Source organism: Parus major, chromosome 2 (assembly GCF_001522545.3).
Source record: "Parus major isolate Abel chromosome 2, Parus_major1.1, whole genome shotgun sequence".
In the NCBI taxonomy this organism is placed as follows: Eukaryota; Metazoa; Chordata; class Aves; order Passeriformes; family Paridae; genus Parus; species Parus major.
In genome coordinates this window covers 14,909,049-14,934,406 of record NC_031769.1, presented here as the reverse complement: position 1 = coordinate 14,934,406, position 25,358 = coordinate 14,909,049, and the positions used below count along the sequence as shown (strand labels likewise).

At 45.5% G+C, this 25,358-nt stretch overlaps 1 protein-coding gene across 1 annotated transcript in view; it reads left to right on the top strand.

Annotated features, from left to right (window-relative positions):
• The first annotated feature begins 4,925 nt into the window (after window positions 1–4,925).
• JCAD (junctional cadherin 5 associated) overlaps window positions 4,926–25,358 on the top strand; it is a 60,636-nt gene continuing 40,203 nt past the window's right edge. The window contains exon 1 of the mRNA XM_015618648.3: window positions 4,926–5,075. The gene's annotated coding sequence lies outside the window, so the exon portion shown is untranslated. The remainder of the gene's footprint in view (window positions 5,076–25,358) is intronic.

The window sequence follows — 25,358 nt, the reverse complement described above, 5'->3', positions numbered from 1 at the left end:
TTGTTCCTCTCACATATTCTCTCACTCCTCTCTCCTCTGTTTCTCCCCTTTTCAAATAATGCTATCCCAGAGGTGCTACCTGCTGTCACTGATGGGTCCATGTCCAGTTGCAGGTCTGTCTTGGAGTCATTTAATCCTTTGCTCCTTTGCAGAGTCCTGCAGTTCCCTGTGACCCAGCACTGCAGGGTGAGCAGAGCCTCACCATTACAGGTAGTTTATGATATACTTTAGGGTTTGTCCAGTACTCACATGCTAACACTCAGCACAACTTCACACATTTCTACCTTGTGAAATGAAGTTGATTGTTGAAGCAGGGCTAAGGTGTGAAACTTAAATCTTCCTCCACTAGTATTCATTCCAGAAGGAGGTTGATTTGATCATGCCAGAGCCATGGCAAAGCCTGCAGGGCCTGGCTGTGGGGCCAAGGCCACATCAGCTTTGTCCCTGCCCTTCCTCAGCACACCTGGACCTCCTGGGCCAGGCTGGGGGTACCCCCACTCCACGAACCCTGGACCTGCCACCTCCCCGAGGGTGCCTGGGGCTGTGTGCCATGAGCTGTCTCCCACACAGGCCTGAAAGAGGGTCAGAGTCCCAGTGCCATTAACTGGGAGATCCTTCTTGATGGGTTGGGAGCAACTTCCTCGTGGTAGGGGTAAGACCTGCTGGGTTTGGAAAGGGGGAGCAATGCACATATAGGGTCAGTGGCTGCCAGAGCCCTCCAGTGCCAGTCAACAGGGCCTGGAACCCACCCTTTTTCCCTTGGGCTTGTGATAAAGGTGCACATTCTTCATTTAAGGGTAAGGTCTTTGGTGGATTTGCCTGGATTAACCCATAACTGTAAATTTGTTCGATTTTAGCTTGTCACGTCATTTGGTGTTTTATGTTCACTGATGGTCATGATTGGTGTAATTTTAGAAACAGAACAGAACAGAAGCAAGCACTGCAATCTAAAAAGAAAATAATTCTGATGTATGAACTTAAATTCACTTTTTTCCCCTGTTTTTTCTTTTTTTAAAGTTTTGACAGTTATCACAGTTTTGTGTCTTACTGTGCTTGATATGGTGTGGGGCTGGTTCAGGGCCTCAGTTCATGGATTACTTTGACAAGAAAGAAGAAAACATTTGCTTTCTTTTCCAACAGAAGTACCAGATGTCAAAACTGTGGAGCAGAAGTGTGAAAATGTGGTTTGTTACCATTCCCAATGGGCTCCTTTCCCCAAAAAGCTTATGTTTTCTAGATCAAACACAAAGTTTTGTGTGAATCCTAGTGGAAGATCTTTTAATGGTGTGGATTGGCAAAATCACTTCTAGAAGCAGTTCCTCAATTCAAAAGAAATAGAAACTTTTTACTTCCAGTTTTCAGTTCACTATATAGAAGGGGAGAAAAGATGCAAAATAGATGAGCAATGACTGAAGTTCTTTAACATGTAATATCCCATCAACAATGTCCATTATGAATTCTTCATCCCATTATCTCAGGAGTGGCCAGTGTAGGAGTTCTTGATGCTGCAAAATTGCACTTCATTGTACAGTTCATTGTGATTCACATTTCCTTCCGTTTGTTGCTCAGTTCATACAAATGCTGACTGAAGTGCAAAACTGAATCCCTAAATATGTCTAGCTCGGGCTGTGTTTTATTCTGCAGGCTTTAATGGGGGGCAGGTGAGCACTGCAGCTTCCAGCCCTCAGCCACTGGGATTGCAGTGCAGAAATACCCAGCATTGCATGATGCTGCTGGAAGGGAACGCTCCTCTCACAGGCCAGGAATGACTTGTTGCTATTTACGCCTGGGAAACTGCCATTCCAGCTTGGAATCATAATGAAGAGAGGAAGGGAACTGTGGAGCTGCCTTTGTTTTGGAGGCAGTGTGTTTGTGGTCTGAACTGCAGCAGGACACACCAGGCAGGGAGCAGGTCTGAGCTGCCTCAAGGCACAGGGGAAAATAAAATCTTCATCAATAAGCAGGTGTTAGACTTCCAAATGCTGAATGCTGTGTCAGAGTCTAACTCTGACAAAGGTTTCAGACTGAAATATTGGGGGTTTTTTTTGCAAAATAATGTGAACTTGAAGGAACTGGTGGTGAATTTGAGTTCAGCTCATTAACTTGTCTAGGACAACAAAGGCAACAAACACTAAACCCATCCCTCTGTTAGTGCTTTTGTTCACATCCCAAAGAAACAGAGTTATGTGGAATGCTGAAATGTCTTGCCTTGACATTTCAGAAATGAAACTCTAAATTTCCTCTATGTTTGTTTTTAAAGTGCTGTTTTTTTGTAAATTGAACACAGGCTGACCTCACAGATAAGCTAGAAAAACCAAACCATCCATTAGGATCAAAAGCTTTCACTTAATTCAAAATTATTTTTGCTTTCTCTCCTCCCAGTTTTGTGGTTTTAGTTTCTCTAGAAAAATGGACTCTTTTCAGGTCAACCTGCAGAGCAAAGTCTGCTGGCCTCTCTTCCTCCTGCTGTTTCCTATTGAACCAGCTAAATGAAAATGAAAAATATACCCATCTGCAGCACAGAAACATTCTTTGTACACACAGAATCCCCCTTCCAGGTGCAACAGGAACCACAAGAGAAGTCCTCTCTGGCAGACTGCAGTGTTGTGCCACAGTGGTCTGGTCCCTGACGTACCAGTATCTGCAAACTGAGAGACCTGGGCTCTTCCTGCTGGATCTTGCTCCCTGTCCCTGCCCCGTGAGCATTTCTCATGACTGCTTCCCTTGTGGGGTCCCATGCAAGGGTGAGGTAGAGCCTGTAGCTGGATAACATCAGTGGAATTGATGTTATGACAATTACAGCCAAGGAAAGCCAGCTTGGGTGGAGTGAGCTGCTCGAGTGGCGGAAGGAGAAGTTGGTTCATGATCCAGAGGTGAGCTGATGGGAGGTTTGGGGTCATTTTGTGTCTGGCTCAGGTGCACATCTCTCCCTGTGGCACAGATGCCTGGGATCTGTCCTGGTTTCAGCTGGGATAGAGTTAGTTTTCCTCCTAACAGATGGTACAGTGCTGTGTTTTGGATTTAGTATGAGAATACTATTGATAACAGACTGATATTAGAGTAGTTGCTGAGCAGTGCTTGCACTAAGTCAAGGACTTTTCAGTTTCACGTGCATGGGGGAACCATGGCTGGGACAGCTGACCTGCACTGGCCAGAGGGATGTTCCATACCATGTTCCAATCATGCTCAGTGTATAAACTGCAGAGAGTTGGCTGGCAGGGGTCAATTACCCACAGGTGGTGAGCAACTGTATTGGGCATTTTTCCTATTATTACTATTATTTAAAAGAAAAATTTATTTTAGTTATTAGACTGGCCTTACTTTAACTCACACATTTTGCCCTTTTCTGACTCTTCTACCCATCCCACTGGGGAGGCTGTGGGGAGAGAGTGAGCAGCTGCTTAGTACTTAGCTGTTGGTTGGGGCTAAACCACAACAGGTTACCAATTTGCCCCACAAAACCCCAAGCTCAGGGGAGCCAGGGTGAGCCATGCATCACTGGAAGCTCAGAGAGCTCAATCTAAGCTCCAAGAAGCAGGCTGGAATCTCTGCAGATACCTCAGTCCACTTGGGGAACCTGCAGGCTGAAGTGGGGACAGGCTCTGAACCTCTGCTGGTTGTTAAAGGCACAGATCTGCACAGGGAGAGCTCTCAGCTGTGTCTGGGTGACACAACAAGCTGAGTCCCCATGATTCCAGCCAGCACCCAGGAGCTGGGCTGCTGAGGGACAGGAGCCAGCCAGGCTGCTGCTGGATGCTCTGCTGCCTCCCTCCTGCACAGCTCGGGCCCCAATCCTCCCGATCCTCCAGGCCAGGCTGGGAGGTCTGCCCGCGTTTTTCAGAAAGGATGATTACATCTGCAAAGCACCCGGCAGCGCTTTGGGATGAAGAGCGTTATGTAAGTGTAAGATAATGTTATTTATAGAGCCAGGTTTTATCCAAAATGGAATTAAACTTGTGTTCCTGAAGTCTCTGCTGTCAAAGACAAATTGGAATTTGTCCACTAGCCTCTAGTGCTTTGCATTCAAATTGTTTTTCTCAGTTCATCCCAAAGTTTAAGAATGTGATTTATTTACAAATTATGCATCTCAGAAAGTGAGAAAATCTCTTTTCCATCAGCTCTGAGGTGACCAGGTAATTCTGGGCAGTGGCCATGGAAGTCTGGGCCATAATTGAGCTTTGCAATCACATCAGCTGTGACACTGAAGTACCACAAACCAGGAAAGGAAGGCAGAGTTTGAGCTGGGTTAAACAAAACCACAAATAATTGTTCTAGGCACAATATTTTGCCTGCATTTAACGCTCTCTGTAGCAATCCATGAGCTGCAGGAGGGTATCCAGCTTACATCTCTGTTGGAGGTGGCACTAGTTCAGTGGGTTAATGTTTATGTTCCTGCAGAACTACAGACCCCGTGACCTTTTAAAATCATGCATTATTAACTTAGAGAGCTTTACTTGCTCTTTTGAAATATTAGATTCAAATCCCTCATATCTGTACTTTTTACAAGCCATGAAAATGCAAATTTCTGGGATGCCTGCTGAAATCCATGCTAACAGGTGTTAGGAATATTGTTTTATGAGGTTCAGCACCTTGCATAGGTTAGTTTGTGGAGTTATCTGCTGCCCCTCACTTGTCATAGTATCTAGCATGAAATTCCACACATGCCTTTTATTTAGGAAAGAACACAAAAGTATGTTATCTTATTCCTCTGGAATTTTCCACAGTTATTTAGCATGTTAGCTTAAGCATAATTGGTTAGTGGGCTCTTGAAATCTATATCTTAGCTGTACTTATTTACATCAGGCTAAAAGTAGTTCATTTCAGTTGAGGTAAATGTGAAGCATTAGATTGCAAACGTACCTAATCCATCTCTCCTCCCCCATGACTAGAAATCCTGTGGTTAAAATAACACAGCCTCTATTCAGAGCACAAACTTAGAGCTGTGAGCAGGAGCAGGCTTGGGATTTAAACAACTCTCAGCAGATGAGTCTGTTCAAGGGTCTTTCTCGGGTTTGTTTTTCATCCTACTTTTGATCCATGAGAGGAAGCCAGGCTCTCTCCACTGGGCAAGCAAGGTAAAGATTTTCTGCATTCTGTATACGGTTGCATGTGCTTGTAAAGGAGCTTATAAACATGATTGCAGAAAGGCTGCTGCAAAGGCAATTGTAAAAATGTTTCTGTTATAGAGCAAGAAGTGTTTGGCAAATGGCTTCACAATCCTGAAATGTTAGTCTGGTCTTCTGGCTATTTCCAGACGACAGTGAAATGATGAAATGATAAATCTTGCACAGAGAAGCAAGGAGCAGTGATTCTCCATCACACATCAGAGAAGCTGAGCATGTAGGAAATAGCAAACCCGGGTACTACTGCGATCTAGCCGGACTAAAGCAGAACTGGCATTTTGCTGACTGCCAGGTATAGTCCCTGCTGGGTTTGTCCAGCTGCTGTAATCCCGTTTGGGAGGCTGAGGCTGTGCTGGAGGATGGCACTGAGTCTGTTTACAGCGTACATGCTAATGCTGCTCCAGCGTGACTCTTACAGTACCGGCGGAACCGTGCTTTCAGGAATGTTGGGATGCGCCGTGCCAGATAATTTACTGCCTGTATTTGCTCTTATTGCTTTCCAAGTCACAGGGGACGTAGAAAAGCATCATCTTTCCTTGAATCCTTATTTTATTTGAAATCCAGGAAACAAGCGTGATGTCCGTGCTAATGCCCGTGGAGCTGTGCTCCCGGTGCCAGAGCGTGTTAACTCTCCCAGCCCTGTGCAGTTTTTCACAGGGGATCCTCACGTCAGTCCTCCTGCTCCGCGATGTTCAAACGCTGAGGGTGGCACTGCTAGGGAATGTGGAAACACTGTTACCTTATAGCTAAAATGAAAAAATGCTGCCCCTCCCTGCCCCAAGGCATGGGACAGTGTGATGGCGTTGTGGGGGCATTACACTGTCCTTCCATCAGGGTCTCACGGACAAATGCAGCTCCAGGTGCTGCGACCTTTCCAGTGCTGGAGAAAGCCTTGTCTTTCACATTTTCCCCTTCCTCTGCTTTCCACCCCTTTTTCCCTTCCCCGAGCAAGACAGGCTGGTTTCACATCATCCTGTGTGCAGTCACTGTCCCCCCGGTGCCCACAGCCGTGTCACTCCCCAGGACAGCACGCTGTCCCCCCCTGCTCGGCCAGAGGAAAGAGGAGCACCCTGCACGCCAGCTCCTCCCAGAGCTGCCACGCTGAGGGGAAGATTTCTGACTGGAAAAGGTGCCCTCGTCCCCTGGGCCAACAGTGCTGCTCTGTCCTGGGGGAGAAGTGCAGCTTTATCACCCGGGTGCCCGGCACGGGGAGGGACGGGCAGGGCTATGAGGAACACAAACACATCGCTTCTCCTGATTCTCTCAGCACACCGCGGCAGAGAGGCAGCTCAGAGGAGAGAGAACATGTGCAAAACAAAGAAATGCGGTCAGGCAGGAACTATAAAATTCCAATATAGAAAGTGGAGCTGATGTCATTTTAACGTCCTAAGCAGTGCCAAGAATTCTAAGCTCTGTATCAAGATTCAGTGCAAAACCCCCACAAACTCACAACTTGTTCTTGTGGAAAAATTAACTTTTATGGAAAATATGCATGGGAACATGCCAGAGGAGTGTGTTGTTTTATTTCTTTTATTAATTTTGAATACATTAGTTCAGAGAGCAATCCCATTTTAGCATCAGCTGCCTCTATCCAAGAAGCCGAAGCTCACATACACAGCTCTCAAATACTGGAGGCGAGGGAGCTGTGTTTTTCTGTATGATCAGTTGTTAGATGGAAAGAGCTGCTTGAGTAGGAAGGGGTGTGGGAAGGCTCAGTGGGATGACTGACTTGAAGCTTTTTTCCTGGTGACATATCTGAATCGTGATCAGATGCACCTGAATGGAGCAGCATCATCAGCTATTATAATTCTGAGTGCGTCAGAGGTGGGATCGCGTGCAGCTCCTGTGAGAAAGGTTACTCATCTTTGTCCTGCTACAGGACCGCCTTCGCTGCTGCTTGTAACTTTGTCAGACTTGAAAAGTTTAGTCTGAGCTCTTCCAACTTGATTGTCTGCCTTGAGCTAAGTTTTTTTCTGGAAAATTTCAGCCCAAACTGTCCAGCCGGTTTTGTCTGGTCCAAGAATGAGCATAGGGAAAAAGGAATTGTTGTCCAACTGGAAAAAAAAGAAAGGAAGAAACAGGAGGGGGGAACCTGGTGATCCTTTCTTTGGATGGTGTTTATCCCTCTGTGCTCTGGAGTTGAGATCTGAAATTTGGCAGCTTTCTGTTAGGAATGTAATTTTTTTTTTTTTAAACTTCGTAAATCTCCTCCAATTTGGCTTAGTGATAGCCTTTGAAGGGAGAAAAGAGCAACTTCTTAGGGATGTGCTAAGGCTCAGCAGTCAAAATCTGCTGAGATTCCTTCCCACATGAGTGAGCTCAGCCCAGGATCCCAGCAGCTCCCAGTGCTGACCCCAGAGCTCCTGTACAAACAGTCAGTGCTGCCAAGCTCCTGCAGATCCTTGTTCTTCCCCACAGCACGACAGGAACCCGGCTCCTCTCTCTGCAATCCAAGAGTCATCCCAGCTCAAGGAGCAAAGTGAAGATGGGCTCTTCATGTCATGCTGCTCAGGGCAGAGTTGATGGTCAGTGGAAAGGCAGGCAAGAAATACTTCAATTCTTTCCTGCCACAACTTGGTGGCAGACAGGGACCTGGACAGTGCTGGGCTAAGCAAGGATCTGGTACTCGGACGCTAAAGCTGAAGGGTTGCATGGGAATGGGATAAGAAGTACATGGTACAAATGAAGAGTCAGGGGGCTTAGGAGTAGGTCAGGAAGGTGTGTGTCAAGGTGTGAGCCATAGGGAGAGTCCGGGCACACCAGAGCTTGATATGAAACCTCAGCTTCCCCATCCTTGGTCCCTTTTGACAATGAGTGCAACCTCAGAACTGGCTTCAGTACCACTCTCCCTGAAGCCTTCTGTGCCAGGTGCTGCTGAGGCTCTCCCTAGTCTGCAGCCAGTGGCTGTGGGGTGCTCCACTGTCTGCATGTGCCATAAGACCCTGCTCCTGATGCCTGCTGCTGGGATGGGAGCTGCTGGGAGCTCTGCCTGGAGCATGTCCAGAGTGCCTGATGATGAACACTCCTGCACAGCCCCATATCTGTTGGTGACCCCACAGGGACAGCTGGGATGAGTGACCAAGGTCCTGATTAACTGGTGCCTGGTGCAGTGAAGCTGTCTCTTATGTGCCTGTCTCTGTTTCCATTTTATTCAAATGGCTAAAGAACCACCAGCCTTGAAAGAGGTACTACATCTCAGGGACACTTGTGAAGATCCCAGGTACTACTAAATGTGTAATTATTGTTTTGGGAAAATCAGCCATTTTTATTGAGGAGAACTTGGGAAGAAAATAAAGCATAGGACTACACTGAGCTCTGAGGGAAAAAACAAAATTCTATATAATATCTCCAGTGAAAAAAGTCCATCCAGTACCATGGGATAAAGCTGAGACCTCTGGCAAAATATTGTGTGTTCATCTAATTAACAATTGTACCATAACACATAGCACAAAGGAGGCCTAATTCTGGCATCTCTTGCCTCATGGATTTTTCATTCATAACAGTATTCTTATAGCCTATTTTTGTATGCAATGCATACGTAAGGTTGGAGACAGATGGCAAAATCTCAGTGTTGATTGTGACATGATTTCCACATCCAAAGGTAGGGAGCAGCAGTCTGCTTGTTCTTCCCTGCTGGAGAGGCAGGGAAAGGTGGTTTCCTTCACTTCTTGTACGACTATGGACTATGGAGCAACCTGCACAGCTCCTCCTTCCACAGAGACAGGCAATGAAGTTTCATCATCTTCATCAGCTCCTGAGAGCCCCATGTGCACATCAGGACTCAGCTGTGTGAGACTGTAGAAACAAAGAACAGGAGGACAGGAGCTGTGAGAACAGCATGAGAAGATCAGAGCTGCCTACAGACAGCTACAGAGAGAGGAAGGTGCACTAAGAAGCTGTGAGACAGTGTTGGCCAGTGCTGCAAGCAGTGCTTGCTGCACACTAACAGCCTTGCCTTGGCCAAGGATGTCACAACCAGGAGTTTTAAGCAAGGATTTGCAGGAGAACTGAAACAGAAAAGGAAAAGGAGTGGTGGTTACTTATGGGCTTCTGCTCCAAGGGTCAAGGTAGAAAATGGACTTCCCTAAAGGCTGATGCTGAAGGAGTATGGATGAGTGGAGTAGAGGCTGACAGTTGAAGGACCAGAGATACTTAATGGGGATGTCCTTGTGGAAGTTGTCACAAAATAAATAAATCCAAGAGGATGTTACTCTTACAGCTTTGATGAGATGATTACAAGTAGGGAGCAGCACCACGAATGAAGCAGTCAGGTCTGTGCATAAGGTTTCTTGCACAGTTCTAAAAGAACTGCTGCCTTCTCATCTGCCACCCCAGCTGGTCCAGCCAGCTCCTTGCACTGCACACAGCCCAGGGCAAGAGTCAGGTCATCTCATGAGTGCTAACCCAAAAACTTCACTGCTTTATGAATCGTTTGACCTACTTGAGGCTCAGACTCCACTCAGAGAACCCCATGCTCTTCCTACACTTTTGGCAGAATTAAAACAGTATGTACAACATGGCTAGTTCAACAATCACAACACTGTGCCTTGGGACTTTGCCTCTGCTGGAAACTAAAGTACATGCAATTAATTCTGTGGTTCCTCAATGAACAAAATGGGGCTTTTGTGTAATACTATTACTCATTTGTTTCCAATTAGTCATGAATCATGAATTGTTTTGTCTCAGAGATTAATGCTATTTTTCCCCCAAATTATCAGTTTTAACTTACTTTGCATACCCCAATGTTTCCTCAGATTGTGTGGGCCAAGTCTTTTGTCCTGATCCATGCCATAATCTTGGGTTTCTGAATGTAATTGCAGAGTAAATTTGAGATCTTCAGATCCTGTGGCTTGAGAGAATCAAACTGATCCAAGACCTGAGAGAAGGTTGCTGCTTTCCCGCAGTTGCACTTCAAATATAAATATGTCTTCATGTTATTCTGCTGTCCAGTGATGTGTGTTAGGGTGAAACATCAAGAAACTTGCTTATGCACAGATTTTGTCTCCTATCAAGCTATAGCCCTCTCTGGGTACTCTTGTAGTGATCATCTTGGTAATCCAGGGTTCTCCCATGTAAATCAAGTCCTGTTTAATACAGGGGATCTGCCATGTCTTCAAATGCATCCATGAAATGTGTGTCACTTGGACTGCATGACCTTTACAGAATCCTCTGATTTCAGGCACACTTTGGAAGAGTGACTTGTTATGTGCTCTATTTTCTTGCAACTCAGATGCAGAAGCGGAGTGAATACACAGTCACATCAGGAAAGAAATACTCATTTCTGATAAGGCAAAAAGGCCCTACCTTTTTCAAAGGAGGCTAGCACAGGGTGAGGAAGATGAGCATTTCAGCCTTTTGCGCCGGTGAATATGGGAAACCCCTACCCAGACATAAATTCACGTTTCCCACAGTAAGACAGATGTGATTCCCCCACATCCTTTTTGTGTCAATTCATTTATTAGATCCTTGTGAATCCCATAATCCAAGTCTATGCATGGGACTTGGGACACACAAAGGTTCCTAACAACCTTGAACTCACTGAACACTTTTAACTGCTTACAGCCTTTTAGTATCTTTTCACTTTTATTTAGATGTCTTTCCCCTCAGAAGTGAACTTCTTTTCCTCTTCTTTTCTGCTGCTGCCAGATGAGTGTTATTTCCTTCCTGGAGGGCAGACAGCAGTTCCCTGTATCCCACTACAGAAGGTGGCTGCAGCTCTGTAGGCACCAAGCACAATAAACTCTCATCTGAGCTGCCATTCCTGACCCTCAACCAGATCAAGAAAGGTTGTAAAACAAACCCACTTTGTCATGAGCAGCCTTCTGCCAGCATGGCTGTGACTGTGTGTCCATCAGAGACTGGCCAACACATGGGATGGGTGTGCACAGCCAGCCACACCCACCTTTTCCCCTTCTCCTCTGGCACACTGCTGCTGCGTGTTGGGTAGCAGCAACCTGTGGAGTTACACCTTGCAATTCCATCCTCAGCCACCTCATCAGGCAAAATGCCAATGGTGTGACATTCTTGCACTGTGCATATTCTGGTTAGGACTGCCAGGGTTTGCACCCCTGCTGCACATTGGCACGAGGCAGAAATTCCCTTGCAATAACTTCCCTCAGAGAAACAGAATCAAACAAAATTATGTTGTCCACCCCTGACACCTTTGTTTATAATGGATTGTTTTGGCCTCTTGCATATGTGTAATCAAATGCTGCTGCTCTTCACATGCTACAATTCTCTGTGTTTAAATTGAGAGGGATCTCCCTTAAATATTTATTTAAACAATAACTTTCCTTGAGCTCTTTGTAAACTGCTGTACAAATTTGACCCCAAACACTGGTTTTCTGCCTCAGCACCGTGCTGTGGGCCAGCACCTCCTTCTCTCAGGGCTGAAGATCCTGCAGCTCTGAAAGCCAGTTCCTGCTCTACAGGACTTATGGACCCACCCCCCAAATTGTTCCAGCAACTCTCAGAGTTGCAGAGCAGGGTTTCAGAAGTCATGCCCCAGGAACCCAAAAATCCTGTAACTTCCAGGAATAGGCTCCTTTCCTGGATGCAGGAAATCTGCTCTTCCTAGTGGTACCCACACTTCATGGCTGAGGCCGGAAACACAGCAGTGCCAACCCTACACAGCTCACAACTGCTGGGCAGCAGGAGGAAGCTGGGGCTGCTGATATTTTTCAATTGTATTTAAATTATAACTTCATAATCTGAAGTTCTGGGAATTTTCCCAGCAAAAGACCCTAAAAATACATAAAACGCACACCATACCTAAGAAGGACTCACTATCCCAAATAAAAATATTTTTTTTGTTGTATATAAAACTGATGATTCAAACTCTTCATTTAACAGGTCATTTTTTGTGTTTAACTTTTGTTAAAGGTGGACTTACACAGAAGTGTTGGTAGTATTAAAGTTAGCTGTTAAAATTTTTGCATTAGATTAGCAATGTTTAAGTGGAGTTATAGCCCTTCTGCATTTCTAATTCCACATTTTTCCAGCAACTTGATGAATCAGTTATTGGCTAAACCTTCATAGTCAACATGGATTTGGGTGGAAATCGAATTACTCACCAGCTAAAGTAAGTGCAAAGAAGATAATTCATTATGCTGCTTCTTAGCTATAATTGAGGCTCATCTCCTCATTTGAGGCTCTGTGTGGGTTTAATCATAGAGCTGAACTGGGGAGAAATACCAAAGCTTCTCTGAATCATTTTTATTCTTGCCCCAGTTCTTTATCATTAATTACATCAAGATGTATCTCCAAGGAGACAAAGAGTGGTGCTGTCCCTTAGGTCCCCCCAAACCTTCACTTGTTTGCTAAGTGCAGTGTATCTTTGGCTGGTCCCTTGGGAGGAAGAGGCAGGCTGCATTTTGCTTGAGATCCTTCTTGTTCTGAGTGCAGATTTCAACAGACTCAATGAAAAGATACAGGCTTTTTAGTGCTAACACTAGAGGTGAAGCTGGGAGATCAATCAGCCTTTTCTCAGCTGAAGATGATTGCAGAAACAGTTTTGAACATCAGGAGTGTATTGAGCATTACTTTCCTCCCATGGTGAATGCAATATGTGGAACGTGTGCCTCAGACATCTTTCTCCTTTTTCCAGTCTGAATGGGAAAGACCTCTTTGTACTTTTCTCTCCATTAGGCAAGGCTATGGTCAGCAGCATGGATGAAGTATCACCGTTCAATAATTTCAAATCAATACTTCATTACTTTCCTCTGTTCAGAGGAAGCACATTGTTCTCTGCATGTGTACATAGAGCCTTTATCCAGCTTTTATCCACCCAGACATCTTGTGTCAGTTTTAGGGCTAATTCCCTCCCTTTAATATCCTGCCATTATTTACTCACAGCACCTGGAGTTGACCCTTGACAGTGAATGTGTCTGAAATAGGATTTCCAGAATAAAGGGGTTTTAAAATTTTTTTGCCTGGACCAGTCAATCTGAACAGCTACATGGTAGCTAGAAAGTGGTTTTTTTTCCTCTCCTTCCAAACTTTTGCCTTTCAGCTCTTGCATAGCCACTGGGCCTGGCAGTTCCACTTCAGGGGATCTTCTGAGAATAATACCTTTGTCCAAAATCAGCTCAGAAATCCAAATTACAGAAAAATTTAGGGAACTGCATGGTCTTGAAACTGTTGTTTCAGACATGTCCAGGTTGATTAATTCCAGAAACGAAACACTTTGATGGTTCAGAACTGAAACAACTTGTTTCTAGTTTGAACTGAATGAAAGCCTCTGACTTCCTCTCAGTTTGATGTTGGTCCATGGCCTCTCTTTTTTGCTGTGGTGTCTCATGAGGGCTTTTGCTTGCCTATAGCCATGTCTCACTGTGTGTGAGCTGCACACACTCCTAATTCACAGCAATCACACTCCTGTGTCACTCCACAGGAGATGGGAATACCCCTTTCACCAATTCTCTCATGATCCTACACACCTGTAGTGGAAGGTATTCACCCAGAAAAGGGACTTTGGCAAGGTGACCCAAAGGACTGCAGCAGGAGTTTCATCTCATCCTGGAAGCCCCTGGGAACCTGATGTAAGACCCTGAAAAATGCAAAACTGAGGAAACCAGCCATGCAGCATGAAGCTGTGCCAAAAGAAGCAAGGCCACTTATTTCACTGTACTCCTGCAAGGACTGCAGCTGCCTCCTGGACATGATGATACTCACTTCCCAACTTTCACCCTCCCAAATCTGGAGAAGCAGCTCAAAGTGTGATGCTCCACATCTGTTCTGGCTGTCCTACACACAAAACCAGCTGTTTCCTTCTGCCCAGTGAGTGCTGGAGGATTCTGGTCAACCTAGGCATGGGGCAAAAGCAGAACCATGAACTGTGGACACTATAACAGGCACCCCTGCAAAGGTCTCAGATGTTTGCATGGCCAACGTCTGCTCTGGTTTAATTCAGCCTTGTTTGGGTGGCTTTGTGAGCACTGAAGCAGCATGAGTCCCAGTGTTTAGCTATTGTTATTTATTAGGTAGAATACTGCCCAGTCCTGAGCCTGAACTCTCCAAGCTGAAGCCCAATATATACAGTCCATCTTGCCTCTCTCCAAACAGCATCCAGCATCAATCACGGCACTGTAAATTGTTTACACAAAACTGCAGACATCATAACTTATTAAATAACTCTCTTGTCGGTCAGATAAGTAAATATTTCGAAAGACTGTGAACATCATGGCAAGCTGGAGCTGCCCAGAACAGCTCCAAATGGATCCAAGTTAACAGGGATCATATTTGCCTTGTCTTTGATGTCCCTGCTCCAAACTGGGCTGAGAAGGGATCTGAAAACAAGCCTCCCTAAGGGAAGCTTATGCAGTTTTAAAGATGCTCAACCTTCTGTAGAGATAACAGAAAGAAGAAAACTGTGGAAAGAGTTTGCAAAGGAACTATCCTCCTGAAGCAGTAAATTTGAACTTGCAGCAGTCAAACCCTCCCCCTCCTCCATGTCTTCCTCTTTGAACCCAAACAAATGAAGAGGGTGCCAGAAGGTCTCTGCTGCAGAAGGTTTGAGGGATTGTCCCTTGGGCCATAGACAGAGATGGCAGGGAGGATTTCTCTCACTTGTTGGTGGAATTCATGGAACCACCTCTTCTTATCTGCTGCCATCCCATGAGCTTTGGCTGTCAGAAGGGGAATGATGTTGGCATTGACTCCCACACTTCCACTGCCTGCCCATGGCAAGTCTCTGTGCTTTTGAAAACAGACCATGGCTATCTGCTGCTATCGGAAACACTCAGAAACATGTTGTTTTGTGAGATATTTGTTTCCAGTCATTTCCAACAATTATTTGGGATCTTTTTCCTTTTGAGTGCACTGAGTTGTACCAGTTCACCTCATTTTCAAAGGGATTTTGTTACATGCAGGAATGTGGAGTTGAAAGGACCTGAGCTTTTGCAACAGGAATTTGTTTTGGAAGCAAGCGAGTTGGAAGGAGAGGAAACGGGCAGCCCACCAAGGGCTTCAGCAGGATTATCCCACCCTTTCAGCAAGCTACAGCCAGGGCAACTCATAAGCTGGGGCTGAGCCTGCTTCTGGTGGGGGTAGGGACAGACAAACTGCTCTTACCAGCAGTTTAATACAGCACAGGATCCAGTCATGTCGCTTGAAACCTCATCTGAAAAATCCCCTCGGGCACAGACCTCACTGATGTGAACCACAGAATCATAGAATATCCTGAGTTGTAAGGGACCCCCAAAAATCACCGAGCCCAACTGTGGCAGCCACTAGGATGTATGAAAGCTTCAGCTGGGTGAAGCTAGCTGTAGGCTGCTGCTGCTGGGTCACTGGGGTGCTGACGAGGACACTCCTCTGCACAGCGCCCAGCCAAAGGCCAGGCAAAAAGTCTATTATCAGATGAAAACTCATGGATTTGAGTCTAACCTGGTGCTGAATCAGTGACTCAACTGTGTGTTTGGTATTTACTTTTTTGGTACCTGACTGGCACCCCCTGGCCTGATTTTCTCTAACAAGATTTTAATTCTTTGTCTTTTGAGATACTTCAACACCTTCAGATTGCTGGTGCATCTGGGTAGTTTTCTTAAAATGTGTGTTTCCTTGCACTGTGTGTATCACTTATTTAATGTCAGAGGCATGTGTGAGGCTGTCCATGTTTGCAAAAAGTCAGGGGTTTCATCCCAGGGCTAAATCAAATGCTGCCAAGACAGCACAATGCAGACATAAATAAAACATAGATTGTAGAGAACAACTGTCAGTGCTTCTCAACTCCTTAAATATCCACTCCTATTATACTATATATATAATGTATATATATTATATGTTCCTATAACCATACTTGCTGGTGCTTCTGCCTCAATATATTAATTATAAACTGGTGATTGATTTGAGAAAACAGGTTGAGAAAAAATAAATTCTTACACAAATGGGTGTATGTGGAGGGCAGATGGGAAAAGGGTGCAGAGGTAACACCGACCTGGTGGCAAACAGGGCAGCGTGAAATGCTGTCAATACAGTCAATATGTTCATGTCCCACAGAGGCAGAGAGGTTTCACACATTGGAGCAAATGTTTCCTAATTCCTAGACACACATGATAGAAAAGAACAGCATGCAGAAGGAAACACATTCTGGTAACCTGCCAGAAAGAAAGGTGTTATTTTTCAAAAGAGAGCTGGAGACACTCCAGCTCTGGATTCATATCCAGTTCTAGCCTCCAGCCACAAATACAAACCTGAACTAATGCAGACACCACCAAAGAGCCACCACTCCTGTGGGCTGTGTGCCATGCATACCTGTGTGGCATTGCTTTTGTGGCTGAGTGGGGTGTCCCAGTGTGCTGGATGCACCTGTGGACATTACAGGAGCAATACCCTCACACCCTGCACGACCCCACAGTTCCCATAGCCTGTCTCAGCTCTGTCCCTTCCCCTCTGCTGGGGCAATGGGTGATCCATCTGTTCCATCAAACCCTGCCAGCCCTGGACACGTAACTCTGCTGTTTTTCTGAGCAGGTGAAGTGTTGGTAACGCTGCTTTGCTCTAAGATGAAGTTACTGTGCAGCTGTCTCTGTGTTAGTGTTCCTATTGACCAGCATCTACAACAGGAAGTTTGCAGTGGGGCAAATTTGCCCTTAAATAAGTGCATTTCTTTTCCTGTCTTCATTGCGACATGTCACTGTTTTTTCAACCATTACTGATTTTTTTCCCCCCTCTCTCTTAACATTGTCTCTGATTTCTGTGTCATGAGGGGAGTATTGTCAGATCACATTCTCATGATGGGAGAGGCAGAAAATCCGTTCTGTATATCATGTGACCTTGGCTTCCAACTCCACAAAGGATTTCTTCAAGCCCTGCTCATTATCTTGTTTTATACTTTAAAGAAAAGTGAAAATACTGGTGACAAATGGCCTCGTTTATCACATTTAATTGACTGACTATTCTTTTAAGTCTCTCAAACACACTTTGTGCCAAAACACTGGAAAAAGAACATGCCATTTACCCTGATCTGCTGCCAGGTCACATTAAAAAATGTTCAGGAGGTGTTTTCTTGACCAGTACACGGAGCAGGAGTAAGTGTGTTCACTCTCACCACAGCACACTCCCCTCCTGGTTTCTAGCAACCATGACAGTGTCAGCCCCTTCACAAGCAATCAGCAGAAATGAGCAGAAATGAGAATTTCACATGGGGAAATTCTTGTGGGAAGGATGAAGCCACTAAAAGGTGGTATGTGAAAGTTGTCAGTACTTCCCTGCTGACTAAGGGAGTGCCTAGAATGGGGCTGTGGCAGTCTCCCTTCATCCCAGAACTAACCACAGGACTAAGCAGCATTTTCAGCAACAGCTTAGGCATTGTGAAAATTAGTAACATGCTTGCTGCAGCTATGGCAGGTGTTGTGCTGGTTGTAGGTTGCCAGAATGACAAATTGGAGATAGGGATTGAAAACCCCAAAGATGCAGTTTGGGAGGGATGACTGCACAGCTTTCCCCAGTGTCCCTGAGATGGGCTGGCACTGACTGTCAGCCCCAAAGGCCATGGACTGTGATGGGTGATGGGCTGCCTATGATGTGCATCTGTAATGTCATGGTGCTGCAAACAAAACCCCAAACATCACAAACTACACAGATAGAAATACAGCCTGTAAGACATCTTCCCTCAGTTCAGCTCCCCTTGCTAGTGTGAGACTTCACCTAAAGATTTTTATTATGGAAGGAAATGGTTTTCCTCAAAAAAGGTGTATATGTGTATGTGCAGGAAGGTAGGCTAAGGAAACTGGGTTTGGTTGAAGAACAGAAATCTTATTTTCAAGAAGAGAGAAGAAAACGCTTTCAAGCACATAAAGAGTTGAATAACAATAAAATTAATAAACTGGTCTCTGTCCCTGCTGTAGATAGCAGCCACATGCTAAAATTTCAGTCAGGGTGTGTACTGGGTCTGGCTGGGAGGGAGTTAAGAAAGATTCAGTACAGATTTAAGGAATGTTCCTAATAGTAAGTGTAGTAAAACACTGAAATACCTTGTCTCATGAGACTGTGGAAGTTCTGTTATTAGAGGTTTTTCAGAACAGGTTATCCAGACACCTGGAAGGATTCACCTAAGCATGGGATGGAATGATGGACTAGAGCCAGCCCGAGCCCCTGGGGACCCTTTGCATGAAATTTTCATCACATTGATGTGAACACAAGACTCTTCCTACAGAGTACTAAAGAAAAGAAACACCCTGGTGTTTCAAAAATCCCCCCAAAAAGGTTTCAGTCTTGACTGAGCCTGCCTCCAGTTTGGAGACAGAAATGTTTTGACTCCTTCCCCCAGCCCACTCTGAGACAAAGGGAACGGTGAACCCTAGAGTCACAGAAATCTTCTCTCCCCTGGTGGAAAGGGCTGGGGAAGGGCCCTTGTTCCCAGTGGCACTGGAGTCCCATGCCCTGGGAGAGCCATTCCCACATTCCTGCTGCTTCCCACGGCAGCACACAGAAACCCCAAAGCCCAGTGCCACCCCCATAGCTGCTCACTCCCAAGGACACCAGGTGCCTTCACAGCCCCTGACCACCCCCACCGACCACTGGGGGACTCAGCATTGCATCCTAAGTAAAAGATTGACACAAATCCAGCTGTCCTGATTAGCCACCCATCTAATCCCCGTGATGTCAGCGGGGTTTTGCCTGGCAGGATTTGGCCCATTGTCAAAGAGCTCTGGGTTTTATAGTCCTGGCTCTGGCTGCTGGTGGCAGGAGGAGGCTGCAGGTGTGAACCTGCAGAAGGAGTCTGAGCTGGTGTTTTAGATACCCAGCAAAATTTACTGCCAAGTTTTGTTCATCTTTGTAGGAAAGGTGTTTCAGGAAGAATGCAGAAAAATCCCACTATGCAGTTCCTCTTTAACTACACAGCACATACATATATACATACATGCATACCATACATACATATGTGTGTGTGTGTGTGTGTGTGTGTGTATGTACATATATGTATGTATGTATGGATTTGATTATATCTATGCATATAAATATATATATATATAGTAATTCTAGTGTTTTCACAAGCGCAGTTTCAGGGGACAAGACAAGGTACATGTGTGGTGGAGGGAGGAAAGGAAGAGGTGGAAGGAGAGTACACAGCAGCTCTTGTCTAACCCCCATTTTTTACACTGATGGAATGCACCCAGTGACTGTTTCTACTATTTAAGGAAAAAGGTTCCTATACAAAATCCTGTGGTTTTAAGTGATCCTTTTATAGGCATAAAAAGATTTTTCCATATCCCTCTGCTTGATTTCTTTTCTTTTACTCAGACCTGGCTACTCAAATAGATATTTGCAGAATATCATGCACTGGAATCTGACATTTCATTCCTATTCTTGGTACTGGAGATCAAACACCCCACCAATTTACCACACAAAGCCATGGAGATGCAAACTGAAGTTGGTTTAGCTGTAGGGCAGTGCAAGAGAGAATTGAATTTTGTCCGGCACCCATCCCAAGGGATCTTGTGTTGGCAGTGACCCATCACAGAATTGAATGTGCTGTATGTTCCACAGTGGGTTTGCCTCTCTCAGGCTTCTCACTGGTGATGAATATTAATGGTGTTTGTAATCTAATGATTTGGAGTAAGAATAACTGTATGTTGACTTTGAGTTAGGGGTTTAGAGTGAGTATCCTAAACAGCAGCTGGATGCAATGCACAGCCTGCACCTGGAGCAGGGACCTGAACTCTCATCTCTCCTGGGCCAGATGTGGGAAATGTGGCATTCACATCTGTTCAGGCCCTGGGCAGTGAGGTGCTGGCAGTGATGTGTGATGGGGCTGTGGTGTGGGTGTCTGGGCTGTGGCTCTCCTGGGGGAGGCAGCACCCACACAGCATGCGCAGTGTCTCGGGTGGGATACACAGCCCAAGGGCAGGTGCTGAGCTGCTTGGCCCAGCTAAAATCCTGGGATGTGAAGCAGCAAAGCAAACCCTAGAGATTTAGAAGCAAGTCCTGAGACACCTGAGGGTTTCCTGTCTCTCTCTTCAGGCAACAGTGTCCTTGGGGGCATCTGGGCACAAGTGCCAAGCTTTTGGCTTGTGATCCAAAAGCAGCATTACACAGCTCCATGCTTTGTAAGGACCAACACAATCTTAAATTTGTTACTTCAGCCTGTACAGCCATATACTGTGCGGGAAGTAGCTTTTCTGCACAAAACTACGAGCCAAGGGATTTACAGAACTCCAGTAGCCACTCACTGCCAGATGTCTATTATCTCATCACATACATATGCTTCACAATGCTGCTGGAGCTAATACTTTCCTCCACCGCCACAGAGACGTGCCTGGTACCACCAGTTTGTGCCGACATAAATAACAACCTGTCCAAGCATCCCCCCTACAAGTGCTGGGAAAAGGGGCAAGGACATATGTTCCAGATGGAAATACAACCAGGGGTTGTGCCCTTGGTGGCTTTGAGTTATGCAATTTTATCTCAAAGCAACATGAGAGGAAGCAATTCCCCACACAGTGCATCGGATCTGCTCACTTACTTTTTTATGAATGTAGGAGGACTGGTAATAGGGATGATAACAAAATTACAGCAAAACAGCTGAGACCTCAGTATATAATAAAAAAATTAACCTGCTACGTGGCTCCCCCTTCACAGATGAGGTATGTTCACTCATCCTTGCTTAAGTTATGTAAATCTCTGACTTCAGAGGAATAAATTTTGATTTACTCCCACACTGAATGAGTGGGAAATGCTGAAGCTGAATTTTGGATCAGTGGTACAGGTCTCAACTCTACAGGCTTTGAGCACTTTCAATTTAAAATCATCTTTTTACTGTATATGACGTCACCACAGAAAATTATGTGATCCACATATGCTTCCAGCTCATCTAGAAGGAACAAGGCCAGGCTGAAGATATATTGACAGAATGGGGATGAAAAACTTAGTGGTGTCTGCCTACAGAGGGACAAACTCGTGGCACCCTCCCAGATTGTGGGTGGTCTATTGTGCATTGCTCTAGTCAATGAGAACATTACACTCATACATGCAAACCTAAATTGCAAAAACAGTATTTAAACAAACAATGAATGTTTTGTAACCTCATAATTCATATGCACTGAACCCCAGGCCTCTGTACTCCAGTATATAGCAGCCTTCTCAAAATCCTGCAATTTGATTTTAAAAAAGGAATTCTGTGGGCGTTGAGTTAGTGTAGAAGTACACAAGACCATTGATGACTCTGTTTTCATCCACTCAGAGCATAAGGCAAGTAGGTGATTTATTTTTATTGGCACTGCTGGCAGATAAGCTTCCACTATTATGAAGTTGTCATAGGCTGGGTTGGCTCCGGCTGTCAGTCAGAGCACACCCAGCAGAAAAACAAATTTGGTAATTACATCCTCCTCAGGGATGTGTTGTGGAGGAAAGCTCTGATCCCTGCTTCTCCCATGGCACTCAGAAATAGCCAGGAGTGTTCCAAGTCAACAAAGGACTTGGACTGTTGTTGATTTTTGTAAATGTTGCGGCACGTCATGAGACATCGCAACTATGCTACAGCTGAATGAAAAATGTTCCAATTCAAATAACAACTAAACCCCAAGACTGAAAAATAGAAATCCTTTACAAAGATGCTGAGATCTGGTGCCACCAACCCCTTTTACAGACTTCAGCAGAGTGAGGGCAAGAAGAGCAAGGTGGGGCATCTTCACTTGGCTGTTGCTCTCCCGGCTTCTACAAAACTGGCACTGATCCCCTGGACTCTGGAATTAAGAAGACAAACTTTTGATGGATATTCCCACTCTTGCCAAGTTGTAGCTAATTTATCCAGATCCTACCCTTTCCTTGAAGGAGACCATGATTATCATGCAAATGACATTTTTACCTCATTCATTTGACATCTCAAGAGGGAAAGGAAATCTTTTTTATTAAAGATTTCTTGAGAGGTCTAAGAAGTAAAAGGACTGTGAATACAAATGGAAGATCAGGGCTGAATATCAGATTATATTAACAGCCCTGCAAAATTGCTCCATAGCTTTAAATTCTGTGCTGTGGATTTGTGTGTCTCCACAGAAGCACTCACTCTTCTTGGACAATGGCAGCCTACTCTGCACTCACTTCTGCTGTGGAAACTATGCAGCTCTCCTGCAGCTTCAAGGCCAACAACAAAGACATCCCAAAGAATGGCAAATCACAGCTCCATATGCACATGCACATGCTTTGAGCAGGTCTGAAAGCATCTGCAGAGAAGAGCAGAGCTACTCAGACTTTTGTGACTTAAAACTTTTCTTCCCAAAATGAGAATTTTGTCATTGTTTTTCTTTAAGTCACTTGTTGCACAAAAAGATTGCTTTTGAACAAGTATTTTGCAGTGTATTTTAAAAAGACAGTTGTAATTTAGGTCCACAGTTTTTGAAAAACAGAATACCTTAAGAAATTTGAATTTCATTTGTCCATCTTTAGTACCATGTACATAAAAATTCAAAAAATATCAAAGGGTGTACTTTCTATTTTAGAGGTCTCTTTACCTTGTTTGTCTGTCTCTCTTGTACCCCTAAGTCTGGGCCACTCCTGCCTTTCCTGCCTTACTGAACCAGTTTCACCTGAGTGGCCCCAGGACCTCAACACCAACATCACTCTGGTGCATTCTGCATCTTGGAGAGGGGTGCACATCCCCCTGTGCCTGCCATGCAGGGGAGGAGCTGCACCCTGGGCCACCCTGATGGGACATCCCAGGTCAGACCCATGTGCTGCATCCAGGGCTGCTCCTGTGCTCCTTCTCCTTCCTGCTTCTCAGACAGAGCTTGGCAAAGGTCTGTTTCCTCTAGCTGGCAGCTGGGCATGCTGCTTTCCTTGATGAAATCTGTTTGGAAACAGTGAAGATCTGAGGGCTCCCTCAGCCAGAAAATCAGATTTGGCTTACCTGAATGTCAGGTCAGCTGAGCTGGAGTTAATAAACAGCTGGGGATGAAGAGGGACAGTGATGGAGTGGCTTCTGGGAACCTGTCAGATTGGTTTCTGCAGGGTCTGGCCTTTGGTGCTGCCTCAGCTGCTGCCTTAAACCCCCTGCCCTGCCAGCAGCCAGCGCGTGCCTGGCCAAGGAGCAGCTGGTGCTGGGACAGAGCCAGTTCCTCGCGTGTCCCAAACCCATGTGGCCTCAGAACACCTCTGGCTATAGCACACGCTGCCTGGTGCAGATGGACTGACAGCACAACATCACAAGCCTCCTCTTGCTGGGAAATGCGTGTTACTTGTCCCTGTCAGTCAGTGGGCCAGGCCCCACTGCTGCTGGGCTTCCAGGCTCTGGGACTCCAGGAAAATGGACTGTCCTGGGCTCATCATACCTGCACCCCTAACCACACAGCCAACAGCCTCTAAAAATGTCCACAGAGGTGGAACAAAGTGAATTATGCAAGGAAACCTTCCTATACAGTAGCTCTAAACATGCTGAACTGCTTGAGGAGAGAGTTCCTGCTCTGTATGCGCACTTCCCTGGTGAACCCCTGTCTTAGGCTGCAATGTAACCAGAAGGATGTATCCTGTTATCAGCTGTTAAAACCAGGTGGGGCAGTTCTTTGTCTCTTCCATGACCCATCCTCCCTCCAGGGAGATATCTTCTGTTAAAGGGCCATTGAGTCTCACTGTGACTGATAAAATCACATCATCCCATTGCTTGCCCTCACCCAGGGGGAGGAGCCAAGCATTCCTACCTGGATATAATCTGAGACTTGGAACACCACAGCCTTTCTCCACTGGATCCCCAGAGGAAGACAGGACCCATCCACACCACCACTGGACCTTCAGAGGAAAAATCCACCCTTCTACAGGATCATTGCTTCAACAGAACCACATCTGTCACTCCAGGAGGACTGCAGCCACCACGTAATCAGACTGCTACCAACACCCTACCCAACAGGGTGTCAGGTTGTATTCTGACTCTGTCAGTGTTTTTTCTACTATTGCATTTTTGTTTTAATTTTCCTAGTAAAGAACTGTTATTCCTATTCCCATATCTTTGCCTGAGAACCCCTCAATTTCAAAATTATAATAATTTGGAGGGAGGGAGTTTACATTTTTCCATTTCAAGGGAGGCTCCTGCCTTCCTTAACAGACACCTGTCTTTCAAACCATGACAACCCCACACATCCTCTTTCTCTGGGTATGTCCCACTCTCCCACGGAGTCTGAGCACCCCCACACTGAGCTCAGGGTTTCTTTCCAGGGCAGGAGAAAAAGGCAGGTTCCTCTCATGTGTCATGGGTTGGTTCTTGGACTGCTTGCACAGGCAGGGCTCTGCCCACACTGTCAGAAAGCTGTGCACGGAGATATCTTGCTTTGGAAGAGGGGACAGGGACAAAGACAAAAAAATGCAGAAAACTGCTGAAAATGTGACTCCTGGTTACCATGGCTGTAATCCTTCTCATAACACCACTGTGCTGCAGCTGAAAGAGAAGTGGTTCAAGGCAACCACAGCCTCTGCCATGGGGATTTCATGGTCTTCAGACAACATAGAGGGTGACAGCAGGTGTGGCAAGGGGTGTCTCCAGGTAGGCACTGGTTATGGCAATGTTCCTTCCCATAGATGTTCTGGGCCCCTGGCATGCCTGGATTTGGACCCCTTCTCCTTCCAAGGCATGAGTGCCCCTAGAGCAGGGACCACCCCCCTGCATCCTCCACCCCTCCTTTTGGGCATCTTGTCACAAAATGGACACAGTGGGAAAGCACTGCTGGAGTCCTCTTGGGATTCAGTTCACCAGCCCTTACCCTGTTTGCTTATCTCCTTCTAGTCAAAAATGAGATTATTCCCTTCAGCTGCCAGAGGCTGAAAATAAAAATGAGTCAGATCTGATTTTGTATCACTGCAGTCAGACTTTCTGTGCTGTGCAGAGGAAACAAAGAAAGGTGAAATCCCTGTAGGGAAGGATTTGCAAAATTCTGCAGGAAATTGGTATTACAGATAATTGTTTCCTGCTGAAGGGATATAACAGAACTTTGCAGAAAAGCTGCCCTTTTCAGCAATATCCACTGCAGTGTACCCAGGCACAGAAGTCTGTCTCTAGTGTAAATATGCTCCACTGCACATTTTCTTCCTGCACCTGAAATTGAGTATTGGTTAATTCCATTTTGTTTCCTTTAAAAGAGACATCATAGTGTAAATTATGAACTTTTTAAATTACAAATGAGGTGAAATGGTGGGTCCTTTGGCCTCTGGAGCATCAAGACTGATTCTTAATGGTAGCTGTTGAGACTTACCAGTTTAAAATATGAAAACCATTGTCTCTCAGAACAAAATCCCCACTTCTAGACAGGTTCC